Here is a 22,897-nt window from a genome sequence, read left to right as displayed (position 1 = left end):
GTAACAGACAGTCACACACGCTAGTTCCGTTCTTCTTCCTTGCCCCGCACCGAGCAAACACTTATGCCTCTGTAATGGGTCGGCGCTAGGTGCTGGGGTGACGGGCACACCAGGAAGCACAGGGCACCACTTCTGCCTGCTCGGAGGCCACAGTGGCTCCCCCAGCTCAACTCCTCCTAATTCAAAGTGGAAAGTAGTGAGGGTAACATTTCAAACCATTCATTTCTTTTCTTTTTTTTTTTTTTTTTTTTTAAGATTCAAAGCAACTGACACAGTAAATTTTATTGTTTACATAATGACAGGCTCTGGACAAAGTGGAGACAATGGACACAGTGACGACACATTTAAACTCCTGTCACAAATTGATCTGTTACAAATTCCCAATGGTCAACATATTAAAATGTAAAATATATAAAGAAAAAAACACAAGAAATGTAAATATCCAGATTTTTGCAGCACAATGCAATGTCCTTTTTAAAAAAAGTTTGTTGTAATTGTGTATTTAATTCTGACAGTAATTCAAAACACAAAACCACATGTTTTCCTACCCTTCCCCAAAACCTGGATCTGGGGACCGCAGTATTAGGGAAGTATGCAAAAATAAAAACAACTTTCATGCTCAGAAACAAAGCATTTTCCTTATTTTAATGCATCAAGGCGCAAAAATTTCAATTCCAAAAGCCAATCATCGCTATATGCATATAAATAAAACAGATTTGACAACACTTTTATAATCAAACCCAACTAACGTTATACTAAAATATATGTGTGTGTGTGTGTGTGTGTGTGTGTGTATATATGTAATACCTATTTTAGAAAAAAAGGTGCCTTGGTGAAAATGATTCTGAAAATATTCACTTGATGCACATTATGTACAAAACCTTCTATATAAAAAAATTAAACTATTTTCAATGAAATTCCACGTTCACATCCCATCTGAAAACTGCACTTGAAAGATAAAATAGGTCTACCTAACGGTTTCTGTCTGAAATCATGGCTAAGGCAGTTCTCTTTCCAAGGGCTCTCTTTTTCACCCACTCTCTGTCACTAATACTAACACAAATGACACACAGATGCAACCTGACATGTCTATATATCTTATTACCTGGAGCTCTCTGTTCACTGTTAAAACGGGGGATAGTTTACTGTTGCTACAAAGAATACTTTTTTTCTTAAAATATACTGTTCCTTTATTCCAAATTAAGCACTTACTTAAGACATAGAAGAGGCTGATAAGCGACTCCATTTGGTGTCAACATCAATAGCCCTGTAAGAAAGAACTCTCTATTGGAACAGCGAGAAAAGTTTCCACTGAAATAATAGTCATCCTTCACCTGCATAGAATCAATTTGGCTTAATAGCTCTTTGCCCCCAGAACACCAGTCTGGAGTTCAAATATGCTCTTGAAGGTTCATCTCAGATATGAGGATACATAGGATAATAAAGTTGTTGAAATCGGTTTGATGAGTCTCAGCAGCCCTCATCTGGAGTAGCTGCTAAGATTAACATGGCAACAAAAACGGGCAAGACTGGGGGCAATGAAGTTGAGTTGGTCAATATTTACACCAGTAACCATTTCACTAAGTCTTTAAGCAAATACCTACAATGACTTGGTACCTTTAGCTCCTTGTTCTACAAGCACTGAGGATTTGAAGCATAAAAGGTGAAAAATGGAATACCCTTAGAAAAGGGGAACAGTCTGAGGCAAAAGTTGTAGGTCTGTAAATATATATTCTATATGCACACACAATTGTGTGTATTATCCTGTATATATTTTACATACATATTCACAAGATGCCCTGCAGTGTAGTTCAAAAGGCCTTTTATCAAGGAACAAAGTGATTCTGGTACAGGCCCTAGAGTTCATACCACCTATATAAGAAACAAATGTGCATGTATTCACGTAATGTAAACCTTATCAACAAAAACATTGCTAAAACACTAGGTTAAATAGTAGTAGGATTTACCAATCAGCGATGTAATATTTCTTACACTGAGAATCAAAATAATGAAAAATACACAACTAGGTTTCAAATACACAAGAGAAAAGTTGTTTAGCACGGCAAACAAGAACAGAGTTCAAATTTCAGAAGTAAGGAAAAACTATCAAAACTTCGTAAATCTCCTGGGATGCAATTTAGTTACTGCATCAACTTTAGAAAAATAGACTCAGAGAATGAACGATGCTGCTACGGATTCTCTCAACACATCAACCCATATGTTTATCTTTTTCCTCTTTTGTTTCCAGCTGGAGGTTTCTTCAACTGAAGGAGTTGTCCTCCTGTTTCAAAACCTGCAGAGGCAGGATTGGACACCCCAAATGTCAAACCAGCTGATGCCGTGATGCCAGGGTTGCTGAAGTTAAACCCAGATGTACTTGAGCTGCCAAAGCCTGCACTAAGACTTCCTGAGGGTTTATTTGTTGTTCCAAATCCAAATGTGGAGGCCCCTGTGGTGCTGCATCCAAAACCAGAGCTAGCTCCAAAGCCTCCAAGGTTTGAAGAACCTAGGCCACTTGACTGCAAGCCAGTGCCAATACCTGAGCCGAATGGCGCTCCAAAACTAACTCCCAGAGATGGCTGTGGCCCTGTAGCAGGCTGTTGCTGCTGTGTAAGTGTTGCAGCCATGGCAACGGCTGCTGCGTTTGGCATGTTGCTGAAAGGGGTGGGTCCAGTAGTGACTCTGGGCGCATTCTGCCACTTCTTGGCTTCTGCTCGCCTGGCTTCAAACACATCCACAGCGTCTCCCAAGAACATTTTCCTGTAGCCAAGGTACTGTTCTTTGAGCACCTTCACATTTTCATGAATAGACTGAAGTTGTGCAGCTAAAGCTACAAATGTTTGATAAATTTTCTGCATAGCCATTGACAAATCTTGAGGGGTGATATGTGAATTGTTCGCTTGGGTGGCAAGATGGTTTTCCAGTTCTTCAATCTGTTGTCTGTACTGCTGGAGCTGCACCTCAAACTGCTGAGCCAGGATTCTGAAGTAGTCAGCAGGAGCTGTATTTTCATGTTGGAGTCCAGGTGGTGTTTTCTGGGTTCTTAAAGCTATTTCAGCATTTTTTAACTCCTGAGCAGTTTCTATTTTCAGTTTGTCAATACTGAGAGTGTTCCTCTGCAGCCCACTGGCAGCCAGCGACAGAAGCTGCTTCAGAGCTTTAATAACTTCCTGCACTTTAAGCATCGCTTTTGAAGACATTCTACTAATTTCTTCTTGAACTTGTTTTTGTTCCTTCACAAATTTCTGCAGGCTGTCCACGTCCTGGCAGATGACGGCAGGCAGAGTCTCGTCCTTCAGTGCTTTACTATCCTCTGGTCTTGTTCCTGTTTTATCACTCTTTTTATCCGATGAGCTGCTAAACTCTAACCCTCCAAGGCCTTCGTTGCCTGCAGATGAAGTAGCTGCTGCAGTTCCCAGAGACAGACCTAAAGCATTCTGTCCAAGTCCTGCAGGAGTCGACGTCAGAGCAGACGAGAGCGTGAGACCGCCAGCCGAGGCAGACGTGATGGGCAGCGCAAACGGTGTGGCGGACGCCGCGGGTTTGCTGAAGCCTAAGCTGAAGCCTGCCGTGGACGCAGACGTGGTGGCCGGCGGGCCTGTGTTCGTTCCTCCTAGAGTGAACCCAGTGGCAGGTTTAGATCCAAAGAGCCCGGTTCCAAAACCACCAGAAGGAGCAGATGTTGTCACTGGAGTCGCCGTGCTCCCCAGAGTCCCAAAGCTGAGCCCCACAGAAGGGCTAGACGCCGCGGTCCCGAAGGAGAAACCGCCGCCCCTGCCGCTCCCGCTGGCGGCCACGGTGGAGGAGCCCAGCGTGCTGCTCCCGAAGGAGACCCCCCCCCCGGACATGGCTGCGGGCTCGGCGCGGTCGGCAAGCTAATGGGTCGGTTCGCCGCTCCCGCCTCAAGGCCCAAGCGGGCCGGGCAGCATCGCTCCCGCCCAGCCGCGACCTTGCGCGAACGCGGAGCCCAGCGGCCGCGAAGACCGGCCCGAGGATGTGGAGATGGCGCAACGCAGGTAACCAGCGGCCGCCCGCACGCACCTCCCCATTCATTTCTTTTTGACTACTAGGTGGCAGGCATTTTTCCAGAGTCTGGAGGTAGATTAGTGACCAGGCATTGCAAAGAGTTGTGGTGATCAGAGGGGCTTCAAAGAGGACGTTGCATTTACTTTTAGCTTTAAAGGAACTGTTACTTAAAGGTAGGGGCATATCAGTCTCCCTGGTCCTGAACTTTACCCTCCTTCCTTCCTCCCCCTGGGAGAGCCTGCAAAATTCCCCAGACTGAGAACCTGGGCCTTAATTAGTTACAGTTACTCCTGGAGTGTCTTAGATCATGTGTGCTGGGGTGGAAGGCATCTTGAGAAGTGAGCCTTAAAAGACTTCTCCAGGTGTGGTAAGGCAGGTGTAAGGGGGCAAAAGCACAGGACAGTGACCACTGCAGGCTGACTGAAAGCTGGGGACATGGAAGGGAGAGGTGGGAGCACAAAACACTAGAAAACTGGGTTGAGACCATATTGCTAAACCAAGCCATGTGAATTTAATGCTGCAGATACTGGCTTTGAGCAGGGGGCAGACACAATTCAGAGCTGGGCTTCCAAAGCCTTTGTCTGATAACCTAAGTAAGGTGGACAGGGGCTGGAGGTGCCCACGATGGACCACGTGTTGGGACTCAAGTGCCCAAATTTGGGTGATGGCTGAGCACTCACGAGGACCAGACCTTGAAGTTGCAAGAATGATACATGGTACAATAACATCAGTGAACATTTAGTAAGTACCCGTGATGAACTTGGCACTATGTCCTTTACTTGGGTAATTGTGGTTAATCCTTAGTAAATAGCTCGGTGCAAACTATCAGTCCTTTTTGCAGAGAAGAGTCTAAGCCCCTCACCCCCTACACCTGCCCCACCACCCTTGGAGATGACCAGAAAGAGGATGGGCATTTAGGTTTGGAACTCCAGGGGGAAGCTGGGGTGGACATTTCTCTTTGGGAGTAATGAGTGATATCAAGTGATTGCTGAAGTCAGGGGAAGCAGTGAATGTGAGGGACAGCAGCAGAGGGGGAAGCATCTAGGGATGCGAGAAGAGAACCAGAAGACACTGTCACAGGGAAGGCGAAGAAGAAAGAAGGCTCTGCCCGGAGGTTAAGTGACAAGGACTGAACATTGACAAATGCGTTTGAGGTTCAAGGGGTCAGAGCCAAATTCGGATGGAATGGTGAGGGCAGAGGCTCAGTGGGGTGGCCTGAGAATAGATGGGAAGTGAAAGTAGAGGCAGCAAGGAGGACACTTTCTTTGTTTTAATAAAATAATACTTTTAAAATTAAAATAGTATTACCTTCTCATCATAGACGGTCAGAAAATATCTTTTTATGCAAATGTGATTTTTTTTTAAGTTTTATTTATTTTTGGCTGAGTTGGGTCTTCGTTGCTGCACGTGGGCTTTCTCTAGTTGCGGCAAGTGGGGGCTGCTCTTCATTGCGGCACGCGGGCTTCACATTGCAGTGGCTTCTCTTGTTGCGGAGCACGGGCTCTAGGCGTGCGGGCGTCAGTAGTTGCAGCACACGGGCTCAGTAGTTGCGACATGCAGTCCCTAGAGCACAGGGGCTTCAGTAGTTGCCGCACGTGGGCTCAGCAGTTGTGGTGCACGGGCTTAGTTGCTCTGCGGCAGGTGGGATCTTCCCAGACCAGGGATTGAACCCGTGTCCCCTGCATTGGCAGGTGGATTCTTTTTTTTTTTTTTAGCAGGTGGATTCTTAACCACTGCGCCACCAGGGAAGTCCCCAGAACATATTTTTAAAGTATAAAAAAAATAAAACAAGTGATACCACATGAACCCATCAATTGAAGATCATCACTGATAGCATTTTAGACATTTTTATGCATTTTTGCTTATAGCAGTCGTATCAATTACACAAAATTTATACTGCTTTTCCTCCCACTTTAGATTAAAATGTAAAATTTACCCGCAGTACTAGTTTGGGTGCTTTTGGCTGCAAGTATCAAAAAACCCAACTAAAAGTGGCTTGAACAATAAGGACAATTTTTATCTCACATAACAAGAAGTCCAGGGGCCAATCCAGACTGGTTAAGTTAGGGGCTCAGTTATGTCTTCAAGGACATTAGTTCCATCCCCACTTTTGCTCTGCCATCTTCAGCTGTTGGAATAGCCTCTTAGGCTGCTTACTCACAGTCCTAAGATGCCTGCCATAGTTCCAGGCATCACAGGCAAATGACAGCACCCTGGAGCACGAAAAGAGCATAGCCCTGTATATCCCGTTTTTTTGTTTGTTTTTTTAAAAAATAAACTTATTTATTTATTTATTTTTGGCTGCGTTGGGTCTTCGTTGCTGTGCGCGGGCTTTTCTCTAGTTGCGGTGAGCGGGGACTACTCTTCGTTGTGGTGTGCAGGCTTCTCATTGCGGTGGCTTCTCTTGTTGCAGAGCAAGGGCTCTAGCCACGCAGACTCAGTAGTTGTGGCATGCGGGCTTCAGTAGTTGTGGTGCACGGGCTCAGTAGTTGTGGCACATGGGCTTCGTTGCTCCGCGGCATGTGGGATCTTCCCGGACCAGGGCTTGAACCCGTGTCTCCTGCATTGGCTGGCAGATTCTTAACCACTGCGCCACCAGGGAAGTCCCTATATCCCGTTTAGACAACTAGGAAAGGCCTATTTAGAAGGCCTCCAACCTATTTCCCTCCCCATCTCAACCTGGAGCAAATCACCGTGTGACCTTGTCCATCCGCAGAGGCCAGGCGCTTTCCACTTTCTCAGACATTCTCAAGACATTCCCAGCCTAATTCCCCATTCACCCCCCTCCCCTCCCCACCCCCTGCAGACAGGCTCTGCTCAGGGGCCCTTTCTCTACTCAAACCTCCTCAACTACCACTGAGAAGGCAAAGGGGCAAAAGGGAAACTGAGGCATGAAGCAGGAGGCACACATAGGGGAGCACACACTCCGGATCCCAGCCTCCTCAGGCACACCCTGTTCCTCCTGGGGGAAACTGTCATGCCCTGCCTCCTGCCACTTAGGGTCCCTTTTCACATGCTCCTCTCCCCGACTCCTTGAGAACGGCGACCAGACTCTGCTCATATCAGTGATCCCACAGTCTCGACCCAGGGCAGTTAGGGGGGGGGTCACTGAACGAATGAAGGGATGTGGGATTTCCTGATGGGTACATGGGCAGGATAGACTTGGAAGACAGGAGTAGAAGCATGTAAGGAAGCTCCAAAAAAAAAAAAAAAAAAAAAAGTGAGGGACTTCCCTGGTGGTCCAGTGGTTAAGACTCCATGCCTCGGGCTTCCCTGGCGGTGCAGTGGTTAAGAATCCACCAGCCAATGCAGGAGACACGGGTTCAAGCCCTGGTCCGGGAAGATCCCACATGCCGCGGAGCAATTAAGCCCGTGCGCCACAACTACCGAGCCTGTGTGCCACAACTACTGAGGCTGTGTGCCACAACTACTGAAGTCCGCGCACCCTGGAGCCCATGCTCCGCAACAAGAGAAGCCACCGCAATGAGAGCCCCATGCACCACAACGAAGAGTAGCCCCCAGCTCTCCGCAACTAGAGAAAGCCCGTGCGCAGCAACGAAGACCCAATGCAGCCAAAAATAAATAAACAAGTAAATACATTTATAAAAGAAAAAAAAAGACTCCGTGCCTCCACTGCAGGGGGCACCGGTTCGATCCTTGGTCAGGTAACTAAGATCCCACGTGCCGCATGGTGCAGCCAAAAAAAAAAAAAAAGGAAGTTGACAAGCTATCTGGGCGCCTATTTAAAAAAAAACAAAGGAAGCTCCAGAAGGAGCCATGGCCCACCGCCATGTATCCTCCCTCCCACCCATCCCTCATGCTATAGAATGAGCAATTGCTAACATTTCCTGAGCACTTACTACAAGCCAGGCCCTATGTAGAATTTCATTTGATCCTCACAGGAGCGCTGTGAGATAGGCACTATCACCAGGCCCGTTTACAGATGCAAACAACTGAGGCACAGAGAGGCTGAGTTATTTGTCCAAGGTCACGTGGCTACTAAGGCACAAAAGCTAGGATTCAAAAGCAGATTGTCTGTCCCCACATGCTATATGCTTAACTACTACACGCTGCCTCCCAGGCCCCGCAGAGTCCCAAATGTGTGTGTCTGCCTCAGGCTAGCCCAAATCAACCCTGCATTGCGCCCAGTTATCCCCATCCCAAGACAATGGTGGTTATGTTTGAGGAAAGCCCTTAATAACGCTGTCAAACACCAGTGAGTATTGTTATTAATGATAACATCAACAACGACTCCTCTCCCAGCCATTGCTTCCTATCTCCATCATCCACTTTCCAGCCTCCAGTAGAATCCTCTACTTGTGGTCCTCTCAGCCACACATTTAGGGTGGAGTGTGCCCATTTGCTCTGCCCCTCCCATCATGTCCTGACCCATCCTGTCCCCCTCCCTCTCCATCCTTCCTGGAGGCACCCTCACAGCATTGACACCTGCCCATTTCCCTCAGACCGTTTCCTGCTAACACCCCCTGTCCCTCCCAGCAGCCAGTGGCTTCTCCCCCAAGGGTCTGGACTGATTGTTTCCCAGACCCTGGAGGGGCAGGATCTGGGATTCTGATTCCAGGCACGCCCTTCTGCTCTGCAAATTTGGGGAGTTGGTTCCAAGGCAACCTTGAAATCCAGCCACAGGAAAGCCCACAGAATACTGAATTCCAAAGAAGCTCTCTGAGAATTCCAAGTTTGAGGATTTGGAAACTCCCAGACCCCAAGTTCTAGGAATAGCCAAACCCTCAGGATACTGAGGTGGCGACCTTGGGAATTTTGATCTCAGGACTTCTGATTCCAGTCTCTTGTGGAACCTTTATTTTTCACTTCCTCAGGCCATTTGTGTGATTTCAATGTTACCAATTTTGAAAGCTGGAAGTAGATTTAAAAATCCCTCCCCAAATAGAGCAATAAAATTTCTATAAATGTTGTAAGGAGAAATTTTTTTTTAATCCTAAATATGCAGATATTTGAATATTTGTAAATCTCATTATTTTAATGCAGAGCAGTGGTGACTTAGTCGGAGCATCACTGAGAATGTGACCAATGTTTGGGCTATTAGAGATGCGAATGCCCCAAAAGGCACATGTGCAAGATTCCCCCCCAACCTATGTTTTTCCAGTTTTCCCCCCACTGGGCCCTTATATCTCTTTGTCTTAGAGTGAGTGTGAGCACAATCCTAGGGGTGAAGCTTCTGGGATATCTGGGGTGGTCGGGGAGGAGGGGTGAATTGTACAATGTCTTCTCTGAAACTCAGGAAATTCCCGGCTTAGGTCCTCCCCCGAGCCTGGCCTGGGGCCAGGGCTCCCATAGTTCCCAGGCCCAACATCACTGTCCTTCAACTGGGGCCTGAGGTCCTGCCCCCTGGCCCTGCTGGTAATGGGAAGGGGATAGAGACCCTAGGAAGCCTTCCTCTTGTGGCTCCTTCGCTGCCTCTTAGTGTTTCTGTGGCAGAACAGGGCTGGTCACCAACCTTGCTTGGCCCAGGAAGGAGTCGAAGTAGCTGGAAGGGAAGAATGAGGACTGGGGTGGGAGTGGGGGGTGGTCAGAAAGGAAAAAGTCATTGGAGGTCAGTGAACCAGCAACAAGTCAGGCTGAGTGATTAGGGTCGGATTTCACAGCCTGAGGCTTATGACTGGGGCCAGGATTGGTGGGGGAGGGGACTGAAGGAAAGGGACAGACTGACCTACAGAGTTGGGACTCTCTGTTGGGACAGAAGAGCTTACATTGAATGGTAGGGAATTGAGCGATGGGGAGGGGGACAGGGACACATGGAAGGGGTTAGCGGTTTCACGTGAGACTTGGACGGTCTGAGACATGCCTTCTCACCAGCACCTGCCACTGGAGGAACTTGCGGGGGTGGCGGGAGCCCGGGCTCCTGCACCTGCTCTCTTTTTCCAGCTCCCTTGTCTCCAGCCCCTCATCTGGCTCTTTTCTCCAGATGTCCTCTCAACGCCCCCTTTCTCTGGCTACCCTGGCCTGCTCCCCACACCCCCCCCCCCGCCGCAAACTGCTTTCCCCAGCCCAGCCCAATTTTCCACCCCCAACTTCTCTTCCTCAGTCCCCCCAGATCAGTGGCTTCTCCAGCCTGCCTCTCCGATCGCTCTTCTCTGGCCCTGGATCCCCTAGCCCTAGCCCCGTCAGAACCCCTAAACCCTCCCCCGGCACCCTTCTCAGTCCCCCTTTCCAGCGCGACCGCTTTCCCGAGCCCCGCATCCCGCCGGAGCCCGGCACGAACCCGATTCGGAAGAGCAGCCGCTGGCTACGCGCCGTGAACAGGCTGCGGAGGGTCCGCCGCACTCGGCAGCTGCTGGGGCTCACGAGCAGGACGAGGACCAGGAGCAGCAGCCCGCAGCTGGCGACCCACAGCCACGACGAAGGCCAGCCTTGCCAGGCCATGCTGGGGGTAGGCGCCCGAGGCCGCCCAGGGGGCGGGGCGGGGCGTTGCTAGGCGACGGCTCGGCCCAGGCCCCCACTTGGGGAACCTGAGGGGTTGGGGCCACGCCCCCTGCACCCGCAAGCTGGGGGACTGGGGGCGTTCTGGTCCGGCCCCTCCATTGGCTCGCGTTCGCACCCGCCCGCTCGCCGCCCCTGGCCTGGTGCACGCCCGGAATATCACCCGGCTGCAGGCGGCCTGGCCCCGCCCCCGGCTGGCCGATCGGGAGGCGTGGCCGGAGCCGGCTTCTGCTCTGCGCTAATCCCGGTATAAAATCGCTGGAGTCCGGGGCTCGGCCCCACACCCTCCCACCTTCCCCCAACGGGGAACTCTGAGAGAGGCCCTGGAATGGGCCTCTTGGCGGGAAACCGTAGCCTCATAAACTTTTTCAGCTGGAAGGAACCTGGGAGATCACATGGGTCAGCTGCCATTCATTCTTTTTATTCATTCACTAAATTACTTTTCTGTGTCCTCCTTTGTGCCAGGCACTGTGCCAGGCTCTGAGAATGCAAGGGTCAAAGACACACAATCTCTTCATTCCTGGAGCCTACAATCTAGAATCCAGCAGAGAAACAAACCAAATGAGCAGACAAATATAATTATATATGTATTTATCTATACTTACATATACGTGTATATATACACATACATAGCTACCTGTGTGTGATTACAAATTGTGGTGCTATAAAGAAATCGAACAGAAGGGGCAATGATATGGAGGACAGAGAGGGCCAATTTAGATGGGGGAGGGCCTCCCTGAGCAGGTGACATGTAAGCCATGCCCTGAAGGATAAGAAGAGGCCACAGAGGCTGAGGGAGTGATTCGACCAAGATTATACAGCAATGGATGGCAGAGGCAGGACTAGGACCCAAGGTATCCCAAGACCAGTGGGGTTTCCACCTCATTAACCACCGCCCCTCCACACCATGCTGCCTTACCAATGAGTTCTAGAAGTTGTTAAGGTCAGTGGGTTGGAAGGAATTGTAAAGACAGGTGTGGTGACATCTACAGATTTGGGCAAACCGGAGCTAAGGTTGGGCTCTTTCTGGCTCCAGCTCTAGCCCTAGCCCAGCACAGGGAGGGAAAGAAATCTGCAAACAGTGAAGGTAGCTATCTCCCCAGCGGGGAGATAGTTGGGGAGGGAAGCAGGGGAGGCACTGCTCTTGTTTTCTTCTCTTGCTTTTTGGGCTTCGGCCTGTGCTCTGGCCTGAGAGAGGCTAGATAACCTGACCCCCAAATCACACTTTTTCTCTCCCTCTGATGTACCCTTATTAGATAGCTGAATCTAAAGACTGAGTCCCCAGTGTGGAGAGTATAGAGGTATAGGATCATTACACACAATGAACTGGAGGCCTCATTCCTCCCCCCGCCCCAAAAAAGCCAAGAGGTGGGTTAAATTATCCCCAATGAATTGTAATCCCAACACCGAATCCTGGGTTTCATTCAGTAACCCCAGACATGAAGTTTCTCTTATGTGGATACATCTTAAAGGCCGGAGCTATAGCCTGCTCCCTCCCTGTCTCCTTACCCACAATTCAGCTTCTTCTCAGTGTCTGGCACATAAAAGGCTCTCAATAAACAAAAATCAGATAGAATTGAATTAAACCCCTGTGTATGCCGCAGAAGAGGCGGGAGTGAGAAGACTGACAAGCTAGTTTGTAGAAGGCCCTTCCGGGCCAAGGGAGCTTGCATGTCTCTAAATCCGTGTCTATACATGCAAAGTGAAGAATTACAGAACCTCATCAAAAGTCACTGTGAACACACTTTTCTGCAGGTAAGGCTGTGCCAGGCATTATATTGAGAAATTAAAACACAGTCCCTGTCATCTGAAACAGGAAATGCAGGCTCAAGCATGAGCCTGCAGAGATACAGAGACGACTGAATCCTAAATCTAATCTCATGCTACACACACATTTACAAGATTATAGCTAATCATCCAAGATACATTTTAGGAAATGCAGGGAGCTGGGCAAGGCTGGGGATAAGGAATGAGAGTGGGTGTTTTGGGGGACTCATGCAGGGCTAGGAAGCCACCCTCCCCTCCCCCGGCCTGTTCTGGAAGACTTCCAGAACGAATCTGCTCCAAATCTGCTTTGGTTTCACCTCCTCTCCCATGAGAATCTTCTGCCCCAGCCAGACTGATGCTTCATTATTCACCCCCTCCTACACTTTATACCTGATAATACCTCATTGCTTGCAGACATTTGGCTTGGGGGGCACTGTCAAGGTTAAGGTCTGCCTCTGTTTGGCAGATCTTTTACTTTGCTGAGATCTCCTCTCATTATCCACAGTTGTTATTGGAAACCTCAGGCCCAGCTCCAATTCCTTTGCTTTCAACCAATATGCTTTTTAGGGTAAATAATTTCTGTGCCCACCCACCCCTCTACCCCTTTTCTCAGTCTATATAAGCAAACTCGAGTACCTCCTTGCCTAAAAAACTTCTCTTGGGGCTTCCCTCGTGGTGCAGTGGTTAAGAATCTGCTTGCCAGCGCAGGGGACAAGTGTTCAAGCCCTGGTCCGGGAAAATCCCACATGCCACGGAGTAGCTAGACGCCTGTGCCACAACTACTGAGCCTGCGCTCTAGAACCCGCGAGCCACAACTACTGTGCTCACGTGCCACAGCTACTGAAGCCCACGCACCTAGAGCCCGTGCTCCGCAACAAGAGAAGCCACCGCAATGAGAAGCCCGTGCACCACAACAAAGAGTAGCCCCCGCTCACCGCAACTAGAGAAAGCCCACACGCAACAACGAAGACCCAACGCAGCCAAAAATAAAATAAAGAAATTAAAACAAAACAAACTTCTCTTGACCTTGGGTCCCTATCTAGATTCTGTTCTGCCTTTATCTTAACACAACCTAGTTTCCTGAAAGACTGTTTCCGTGGGTGTGGTAGACTGATTGCATTTCGGTTCTCAATTCTTCATCTCTCCCTGAAAACACACCCTTCACCATGTGACTATGCACCATCTCCATGGAGGTGAAATATTTCTCCCGCACCACTGATGTTGGGCTTGACCTTGTGACTTGCTTTGGCCAATGGAATGATACAAGCAGAGGTCTTAAATGTGCTATTACAGTTGAACTTGGTCTCTGTAGCCATGCCTTTCACCATGAGAACATCCCTCGGGTAGTTAGTTGCTGGTTTAAGGAGAGTGAAAGACACATGGAAGTGACCTGATCCCACTCACAGCTTGGAAGCCAGCCCAGCCTAGATGAGCTGAAACTTAACCTGCCCACAGGGGCACGAATGAGAAGTACATGCTTGTTGTTGTATGCCCCTCAGTTTTGGATTTGCTTGTTATGCGGCATTATTGCAACAATAGCTAACACTGACAGTGGGAAGCAGAAAGATTAGTTATTAGTGGTGCTGAAAGCAAGGTGCTTAGATAACTGATTAGCTATTTGGAAAAGAGCAATTTAGACCCATGCTTCACAGAATACACCAAAATAAATGCCAGGTGAATTAAAGTGCTAAGGACATAAAATTAAAACATAGCAAATTAGAAGAAAATTAAATACATGTCCAATCTCTGGACAGTGGAAGACTTTCTAGGGCTAAAAGCAATATAAGTGTTTTTCTAATTTTCTTTAATAGGCATATGTTACTCTTAAACCCAGACAAAAAGCAACTGAAGACTTAACAAGGGACAGAATTACTCTTCTGGTTCCTTAAAAAAAAATTTAACCTTTATGTTATGAGATAATATGAACAAAAGAAAAAGCCAAAAAAAAAATTTTGTGGAAAATACTTGTCTCAAATTTGTCAAAAAGTTAATCTACTTAATATATGAAGACCTTAAATAAATGAGAGAACACAGACCCCCAATTAATAAAGGGATAAATGGCTAATATATACATGAAAAAATGTTAAACCTCAAAAGAATCAAGGAAATGCAAGCTAAACAATGAGATAAGATTTTCATCTATCAAAATAGCAGAGATTAAAGACAGTAATACAATTCTGAAGGCGTCTAAGAATATGGGAAGATGAGTATTTATACATTACTTCTGGAGGTATCAACTGGCACAGTTTTCTAGAAAGCAATTCCCAACATGCATCAAGGCTTTAAAAATATTCATATCCTTTGACTCAGTAATTCCTTTTTAGCCACCTGCCCAAAAGATCTGCCCCAAATATATCATTTGAAATGTACACAATGGTGACGTTGTAAACAGCCAACAGGTCCGGCAGTAAGGGAAGAGTTAAGGTTCTGCGAACATCTGTGCAGCTTTAAAATGGTGTTTATAGTTAAAACCCAATGTATTGCATGATCCTGGACCAGAAAAAGGACGCTGGGGGACAACTGGTAACATTTGAGTAAAGACGGTAAAGGGATTTTTAGAATTGTATCAATGTTAATTTCCTGGTTTTGATACTAACACTCTAGTTAAAAGTAAGAAGTGAACATTTGGGGAAGCTAGGTGTCAGGTGTATGGGACCTCCTTGTACTTTTTTGCAACTATTTTGTAAGCCTGAAATGACTTCAGAATAAAAAGTTAAAAAAAAACAAAACAGAATACACACATATAGAACAGTGTTCATATGTCGATAAACATTGTTTTTAAAAAACAATACAAGGGACTTCCCTGGTGGTCCAGTGGTTAAGACTCTGCGCTTCCACTGCAGGGCGCATGGGTTCAATCCCAGGTGTGTGTGAGGGGAGGAGATCCCGCAAGCCAGCGAGGCCAATAATTAATTAATTAATTAATTAATTAATGCTTGACATAGTGCCTGGTACAACTAAGCATTCAATAAATTAAAAAAAATAGAGGTGTGGCAGATCCTGTTGGATGATTAATACCCATTCTCCAACTCTCCCTTTTTTCCTTGCTAACCCCTGTTTTGCCTATGAACAGTCATAGCTTCCAAGTGAGCCCCTCCCCAGCCCTGGTGGGTGGATCCTGATTGGTCCAAGCCAACTGGCGCTCTCATTGCCCTGCCAAATGATTGGTTAGACCGAGGAATATGACGCAATTCTTGACATCAGATAATAATAGCAAATATTTTTAGAGCACAAATCATGTGCCAAGCATTGTTCTAAGTGCTTTACACAGATTGTCAGTTCTCATGACAACCTTATGAATCAAACACGGGTATAATTCCCATTGGCAAAGAACACCAAGGCACCAAGAGATCAAGTCAGTTGCTCCAGGTCACACGGTGATTTGCTCCAGGTTGAGATGGGGAGGGAAATAGGTTGGAGGCCTTCTAAATAGGCCTTTCCTAGTTGTCTAAACGGGATATAGGGACTTCCCTGGTGGCGCAGTGGTTAAGAATCTGCCAGCCAATGCAGGAGACACGGGTTCAAGCCCTGGTCCGGGAAGATCCCACATGCCGCGGAGCAACGAAGCCCATGTGCCACAACTACTGAGCCCGTGCACCACAACTACTGAAGCCCGCATGCCACAACTACTGAGTCTGCGTGGCTAGAGCCCTTGCTCTGCAACAAGAGAAGCCACCACAATGAGAAGCCTGCACACCACAACGAAGAGTAGTCCCCGCTCACCGCAACTAGAGAAAAGCCCGCGCACAGCAACGAAGACCCAACGCAGCCAAAAATAAATAAATAAATAAGTTTATTTTTTAAAAAAACAAACAAAAAAACGGGATATACAGGGCTATGCTCTTTTCGTGCTCCAGGGTGCTGTCATTTGCCTGTGATGCCTGGAACTATGGCAGGCATCTTAGGACTGTGAGTAAGCAGCCTAAGAGGCTATTCCAACAGCTGAAGATGGCAGAGCAAAAGTGGGGATGGAACTAATGTCCTTGAAGACATAACTGAGCCCCTAACTTAACCAGTCTGGATTGGCCCCTGGACTTCTTGTTATGTGAGATAAAAATTGTCCTTATTGTTCAAGCCACTTTTAGTTGGGTTTTTTGATACTTGCAGCCAAAAGCACCCAAACTAGTACTGCGGGTAAATTTTACATTTTAATCTAAAGTGGGAGGAAAAGCAGTATAAATTTTGTGTAATTGATACGACTGCTATAAGCAAAAATGCATAAAAATGTCTAAAATGCTATCAGTGATGATCTTCAATTGATGGGTTCATGTGGTATCACTTGTTTTATTTTTTTTATACTTTAAAAATATGTTCTGGGGACTTCCCTGGTGGCGCAGTGGTTAAGAATCCACCTGCTAAAAAAAAAAAAAAGAATCCACCTGCCAATGCAGGGGACACGGGTTCAATCCCTGGTCTGGGAAGATCCCACCTGCCGCAGAGCAACTAAGCCCGTGCACCACAACTGCTGAGCCCACGTGCGGCAACTACTGAAGCCCCTGTGCTCTAGGGACTGCATGTCGCAACTACTGAGCCCGTGTGCTGCAACTACTGACGCCCGCACGCCTAGAGCCCGTGCTCCGCAACAAGAGAAGCCACTGCAATGTGAAGCCCGCGTGCCGCAATGAAGAGCAGCCCCCACTTGCCACAACTAGAGAAAGCCCACGTGCAGCAACGAAGACCCAACTCAGCCAAAAATAAATAAAACTTAAAAAAAAATCACATTTGCATAAAAAGATATTTTCTGACCGTCTATGATGAGAAGGTAATACTATTTTAATTTTAAAAGTATTATTTTATTAAAACAAAGAAAGTGTCCTCCTTGCTGCCTCTACTTTCACTTCCCATCTATTCTCAGGCCACCCCACTGAGCCTCTGCCCTCACCATTCCATCCGAATTTGGCTCTGACCCCTTGAACCTCAAACGCATTTGTCAATGTTCAGTCCTTGTCACTTAACCTCCGGGCAGAGCCTTCTTTCTTCTTCGCCTTCCCTGTGACAGTGTCTTCTGGTTCTCTTCTCGCATCCCTAGATGCTTCCCCCTCTGCTGCTGTCCCTCACATTCACTGCTTCCCCTGACTTCAGCAATCACTTGATATCACTCATTACTCCCAAAGAGAAATGTCCACCCCAGCTTCCCCCTGGAGTTCCAAACCTAAATGCCCATCCTCTTTCTGGTCATCTCCAAGGGTGGTGGGGCAGGTGTAGGGGGTGAGGGGCTTAGACTCTTCTCTGCAAAAAGGACTGATAGTTTGCACCGAGCTATTTACTAAGGATTAACCACAATTACCCAAGTAAAGGACATAGTGCCAAGTTCATCACGGGTACTTACTAAATGTTCACTGATGTTATTGTACCATGTATCATTCTTGCAACTTCAAGGTCTGGTCCTCGTGAGTGCTCAGCCATCACCCAAATTTGGGCACTTGAGTCCCAACACGTGGTCCATCGTGGGCACCTCCAGCCCCTGTCCACCTTACTTAGGTTATCAGACAAAGGCTTTGGAAGCCCAGCTCTGAATTGTGTCTGCCCCCTGCTCAAAGCCAGTATCTGCAGCATTAAATTCACATGGCTTGGTTTAGCAATATGGTCTCAACCCAGTTTTCTAGTGTTTTGTGCTCCCACCTCTCCCTTCCATGTCCCCAGCTTTCAGTCAGCCTGCAGTGGTCACTGTCCTGTGCTTTTGCCCCCTTACACCTGCCTTACCACACCTGGAGAAGTCTTTTAAGGCTCACTTCTCAAGATGCCTTCCACCCCAGCACACATGATCTAAGACACTCCAGGAGTAACTGTAACTAATTAAGGCCCAGGTTCTCAGTCTGGGGAATTTTGCAGGCTCTCCCAGGGGGAGGAAGGAAGGAGGGTAAAGTTCAGGACCAGGGAGACTGATATGCCCCTACCTTTAAGTAACAGTTCCTTTAAAGCTAAAAGTAAATGCAACGTCCTCTTTGAAGCCCCTCTGATCACCACAACTCTTTGCAATGCCTGGTCACTAATCTACCTCCAGACTCTGGAAAAATGCCTGCCACCTAGTAGTCAAAAAGAAATGAATGGGGAGGTGCGTGCGGGCGGCCGCTGGTTACCTGCGTTGCGCCATCTCCACATCCTCGGGCCGGTCTTCGCGGCCGCTGGGCTCCGCGTTCGCGCAAGGTCGCGGCTGGGCGGGAGCGATGCTGCCCGGCCCGCTTGGGCCTTGAGGCGGGAGCGGCGAACCGACCCATTAGCTTGCCGACCGCGCCGAGCCCGCAGCCATGTCCGGGGGGGGGGGTCTCCTTCGGGAGCAGCACGCTGGGCTCCTCCACCGTGGCCGCCAGCGGGAGCGGCAGGGGCGGCGGTTTCTCCTTCGGGACCGCGGCGTCTAGCCCTTCTGTGGGGCTCAGCTTTGGGACTCTGGGGAGCACGGCGACTCCAGTGACAACATCTGCTCCTTCTGGTGGTTTTGGAACCGGGCTCTTTGGATCTAAACCTGCCACTGGGTTCACTCTAGGAGGAACGAACACAGGCCCGCCGGCCACCACGTCTGCGTCCACGGCAGGCTTCAGCTTAGGCTTCAGCAAACCCGCGGCGTCCGCCACACCGTTTGCGCTGCCCATCACGTCTGCCTCGGCTGGCGGTCTCACGCTCTCGTCTGCTCTGACGTCGACTCCTGCAGGACTTGGACAGAATGCTTTAGGTCTGTCTCTGGGAACTGCAGCAGCTACTTCATCTGCAGGCAACGAAGGCCTTGGAGGGTTAGAGTTTAGCAGCTCATCGGATAAAAAGAGTGATAAAACAGGAACAAGACCAGAGGATAGTAAAGCGCTGAAGGACGAGACTCTGCCTGCCGTCATCTGCCAGGACGTGGACAGCCTGCAGAAATTTGTGAAGGAACAAAAACAAGTTCAAGAAGAAATTAGTAGAATGTCTTCAAAAGCGATGCTTAAAGTGCAGGAAGTTATTAAAGCTCTGAAGCAGCTTCTGTCGCTGGCTGCCAGTGGGCTGCAGAGGAACACTCTCAGTATTGACAAACTGAAAATAGAAACTGCTCAGGAGTTAAAAAATGCTGAAATAGCTTTAAGAACCCAGAAAACACCACCTGGACTCCAACATGAAAATACAGCTCCTGCTGACTACTTCAGAATCCTGGCTCAGCAGTTTGAGGTGCAGCTCCAGCAGTACAGACAACAGATTGAAGAACTGGAAAACCATCTTGCCACCCAAGCGAACAATTCACATATCACCCCTCAAGATTTGTCAATGGCTATGCAGAAAATTTATCAAACATTTGTAGCTTTAGCTGCACAACTTCAGTCTATTCATGAAAATGTGAAGGTGCTCAAAGAACAGTACCTTGGCTACAGGAAAATGTTCTTGGGAGACGCTGTGGATGTGTTTGAAGCCAGGCGAGCAGAAGCCAAGAAGTGGCAGAATGCGCCCAGAGTCACTACTGGACCCACCCCTTTCAGCAACATGCCAAACGCAGCAGCCGTTGCCATGGCTGCAACACTTACACAGCAGCAACAGCCTGCTACAGGGCCACAGCCATCTCTGGGAGTTAGTTTTGGAGCGCCATTCGGCTCAGGTATTGGCACTGGCTTGCAGTCAAGTGGCCTAGGTTCTTCAAACCTTGGAGGCTTTGGAGCTAGCTCTGGTTTTGGATGCAGCACCACAGGGGCCTCCACATTTGGATTTGGAACAACAAATAAACCCTCAGGAAGTCTTAGTGCAGGCTTTGGCAGCTCAAGTACATCTGGGTTTAACTTCAGCAACCCTGGCATCACGGCATCAGCTGGTTTGACATTTGGGGTGTCCAATCCTGCCTCTGCAGGTTTTGAAACAGGAGGACAACTCCTTCAGTTGAAGAAACCTCCAGCTGGAAACAAAAGAGGAAAAAGATAAACATATGGGTTGATGTGTTGAGAGAATCCGTAGCAGCATCGTTCATTCTCTGAGTCTATTTTTCTAAAGTTGATGCAGTAACTAAATTGCATCCCAGGAGATTTACGAAGTTTTGATAGTTTTTCCTTACTTCTGAAATTTGAACTCTGTTCTTGTTTGCCATGCTAAACAACTTTTCTCTTGTGTATTTGAAACCTAGTTGTGTATTTTTCATTATTTTGATTCTCAGTGTAAGAAATATTACATCGCTGATTGGTAAATCCTACTACTATTTAACCTAGTGTTTTAGCAATGTTTTTGTTGATAAGGTTTACATTACGTGAATACATGCACATTTGTTTCTTATATAGGTGGTATGAACTCTAGGGCCTGTACCAGAATCACTTTGTTCCTTGATAAAAGGCCTTTTGAACTACACTGCAGGGCATCTTGTGAATATGTATGTAAAATATATACAGGATAATACACACAATTGTGTGTGCATATAGAATATATATTTACAGACCTACAACTTTTGCCTCAGACTGTTCCCCTTTTCTAAGGGTATTCCATTTTTCACCTTTTATGCTTCAAATCCTCAGTGCTTGTAGAACAAGGAGCTAAAGGTACCAAGTCATTGTAGGTATTTGCTTAAAGACTTAGTGAAATGGTTACTGGTGTAAATATTGACCAACTCAACTTCATTGCCCCCAGTCTTGCCCGTTTTTGTTGCCATGTTAATCTTAGCAGCTACTCCAGATGAGGGCTGCTGAGACTCATCAAACCGATTTCAACAACTTTATTATCCTATGTATCCTCATATCTGAGATGAACCTTCAAGAGCATATTTGAACTCCAGACTGGTGTTCTGGGGGCAAAGAGCTATTAAGCCAAATTGATTCTATGCAGGTGAAGGATGACTATTATTTCAGTGGAAACTTTTCTCGCTGTTCCAATAGAGAGTTCTTTCTTACAGGGCTATTGATGTTGACACCAAATGGAGTCGCTTATCAGCCTCTTCTATGTCTTAAGTAAGTGCTTAATTTGGAATAAAGGAACAGTATATTTTAAGAAAAAAAGTATTCTTTGTAGCAACAGTAAACTATCCCCCGTTTTAACAGTGAACAGAGAGCTCCAGGTAATAAGATATATAGACATGTCAGGTTGCATCTGTGTGTCATTTGTGTTAGTATTAGTGACAGAGAGTGGGTGAAAAAGAGAGCCCTTGGAAAGAGAACTGCCTTAGCCATGATTTCAGACAGAAACCGTTAGGTAGACCTATTTTATCTTTCAAGTGCAGTTTTCAGATGGGATGTGAACGTGGAATTTCATTGAAAATAGTTTAATTTTTTTATATAGAAGGTTTTGTACATAATGTGCATCAAGTGAATATTTTCAGAATCATTTTCACCAAGGCACCTTTTTTTCTAAAATAGGTATTACATATACACACACACACACACACACACACACACACACACACACACACACATATATTTTAGTATAACGTTAGTTGGGTTTGATTATAAAAGTGTTGTCAAATCTGTTTTATTTATATGCATATAGCGATGATTGGCTTTTGGAATTGAAATTTTTGCGCCTTGATGCATTAAAATAAGGAAAATGCTTTGTTTCTGAGCATGAAAGTTGTTTTTATTTTTGCATACTTCCCTAATACTGCGGTCCCCAGATCCAGGTTTTGGGGAAGGGTAGGAAAACATGTGGTTTTGTGTTTTGAATTACTGTCAGAATTAAATACACAATTACAACAAACTTTTTTTAAAAAGGACATTGCATTGTGCTGCAAAAATCTGGATATTTACATTTCTTGTGTTTTTTTCTTTATATATTTTACATTTTAATATGTTGACCATTGGGAATTTGTAACAGATCAATTTGTGACAGGAGTTTAAATGTGTCGTCACTGTGTCCATTGTCTCCACTTTGTCCAGAGCCTGTCATTATGTAAACAATAAAATTTACTGTGTCAGTTGCTTTGAATCTTAAAAAAAAAAAAAAAAAAAAAAAAAAGAAATGAATGGTTTGAAATGTTACCCTCACTACTTTCCACTTTGAATTAGGAGGAGTTGAGCTGGGGGAGCCACTGTGGCCTCCGAGCAGGCAGAAGTGGTGCCCTGTGCTTCCTGGTGTGCCCGTCACCCCAGCACCTAGCGCCGACCCATTACAGAGGCATAAGTGTTTGCTCGGTGCGGGGCAAGGAAGAAGAACGGAACTAGCGTGTGTGACTGTCTGTTACGCCCTAGGCATGCACCAAGCCCTCGCATGTGTTATTTCATCGTCCTAAGATAATGGTGTCCTTACATTACTATGAACACACTGGCTCAGAGAGGCTGTGACTACCCCACACAGAGCTAGTAAATGACAGAGCCAGGTCCAGTCCTGGTTTTATCTGACCCGAGTCCAGGCTCTTTCCACTGAAACTGTTTTGCCAGCTGGGGTAGGGAGTGGAGTAGGGAGTGGGGTAGGAAGTGGTTCGGTTAGAGTGGTAACCGGAGGAGAACTTTATGGAAGGACTACTCTACAGGTGATGGGCAGGGGATAGGAAACACAAGGGACAGTGCAGTTCTCCAGGGCTAGGGACAGTGGGACTGTGTCACCACCTCTAGGTCCTGACAGGTGCGGGGAGTGAGCAGTTATGGAACTTGGAAGGACAGAGTTTCGAGGACAGGGCCACCTGACTGCAGTTGTGACCTCTGACCTCTGGTTGTGGGATGACCCTTTGGGCGGGAGACGAACAAATACCCCAGCCCCACTGGCTCCTGGCCGACCCTCT

General features: G+C 47.2%; 2 pseudogenes across 2 annotated transcripts; one reads left to right on the top strand and one right to left on the bottom strand.

The window, feature by feature from the left end:
• Positions 1-256: 256 nt before the first annotated feature.
• Positions 257-3,848, bottom strand: LOC309662254 (nucleoporin p58/p45 pseudogene; annotated as a pseudogene). Its single transcript has one exon. The product of its transcript is annotated as a nucleoporin p58/p45 pseudogene (transcript).
• A 154-nt stretch (positions 3,849-4,002) lies between these two features.
• LOC309662253 (nucleoporin p58/p45 pseudogene) lies at positions 4,003-22,104 on the top strand (annotated as a pseudogene). The gene is made up of 3 exons: positions 4,003-4,016; positions 10,204-10,432; positions 18,397-22,104. The product of its transcript is annotated as a nucleoporin p58/p45 pseudogene (transcript).
• Positions 22,105-22,897: the final 793 nt, after the last annotated feature.

Source organism: Balaenoptera physalus (genome assembly GCF_965194825.1).
Source record: "Balaenoptera physalus genome assembly, chromosome: 6".
Classification (NCBI taxonomy): domain Eukaryota; kingdom Metazoa; phylum Chordata; class Mammalia; order Artiodactyla; family Balaenopteridae; genus Balaenoptera; species Balaenoptera physalus.
The sequence above is the reverse complement of the archived record's forward strand: the minus strand, read 5'-3'. Positions and strand labels throughout refer to the sequence as shown.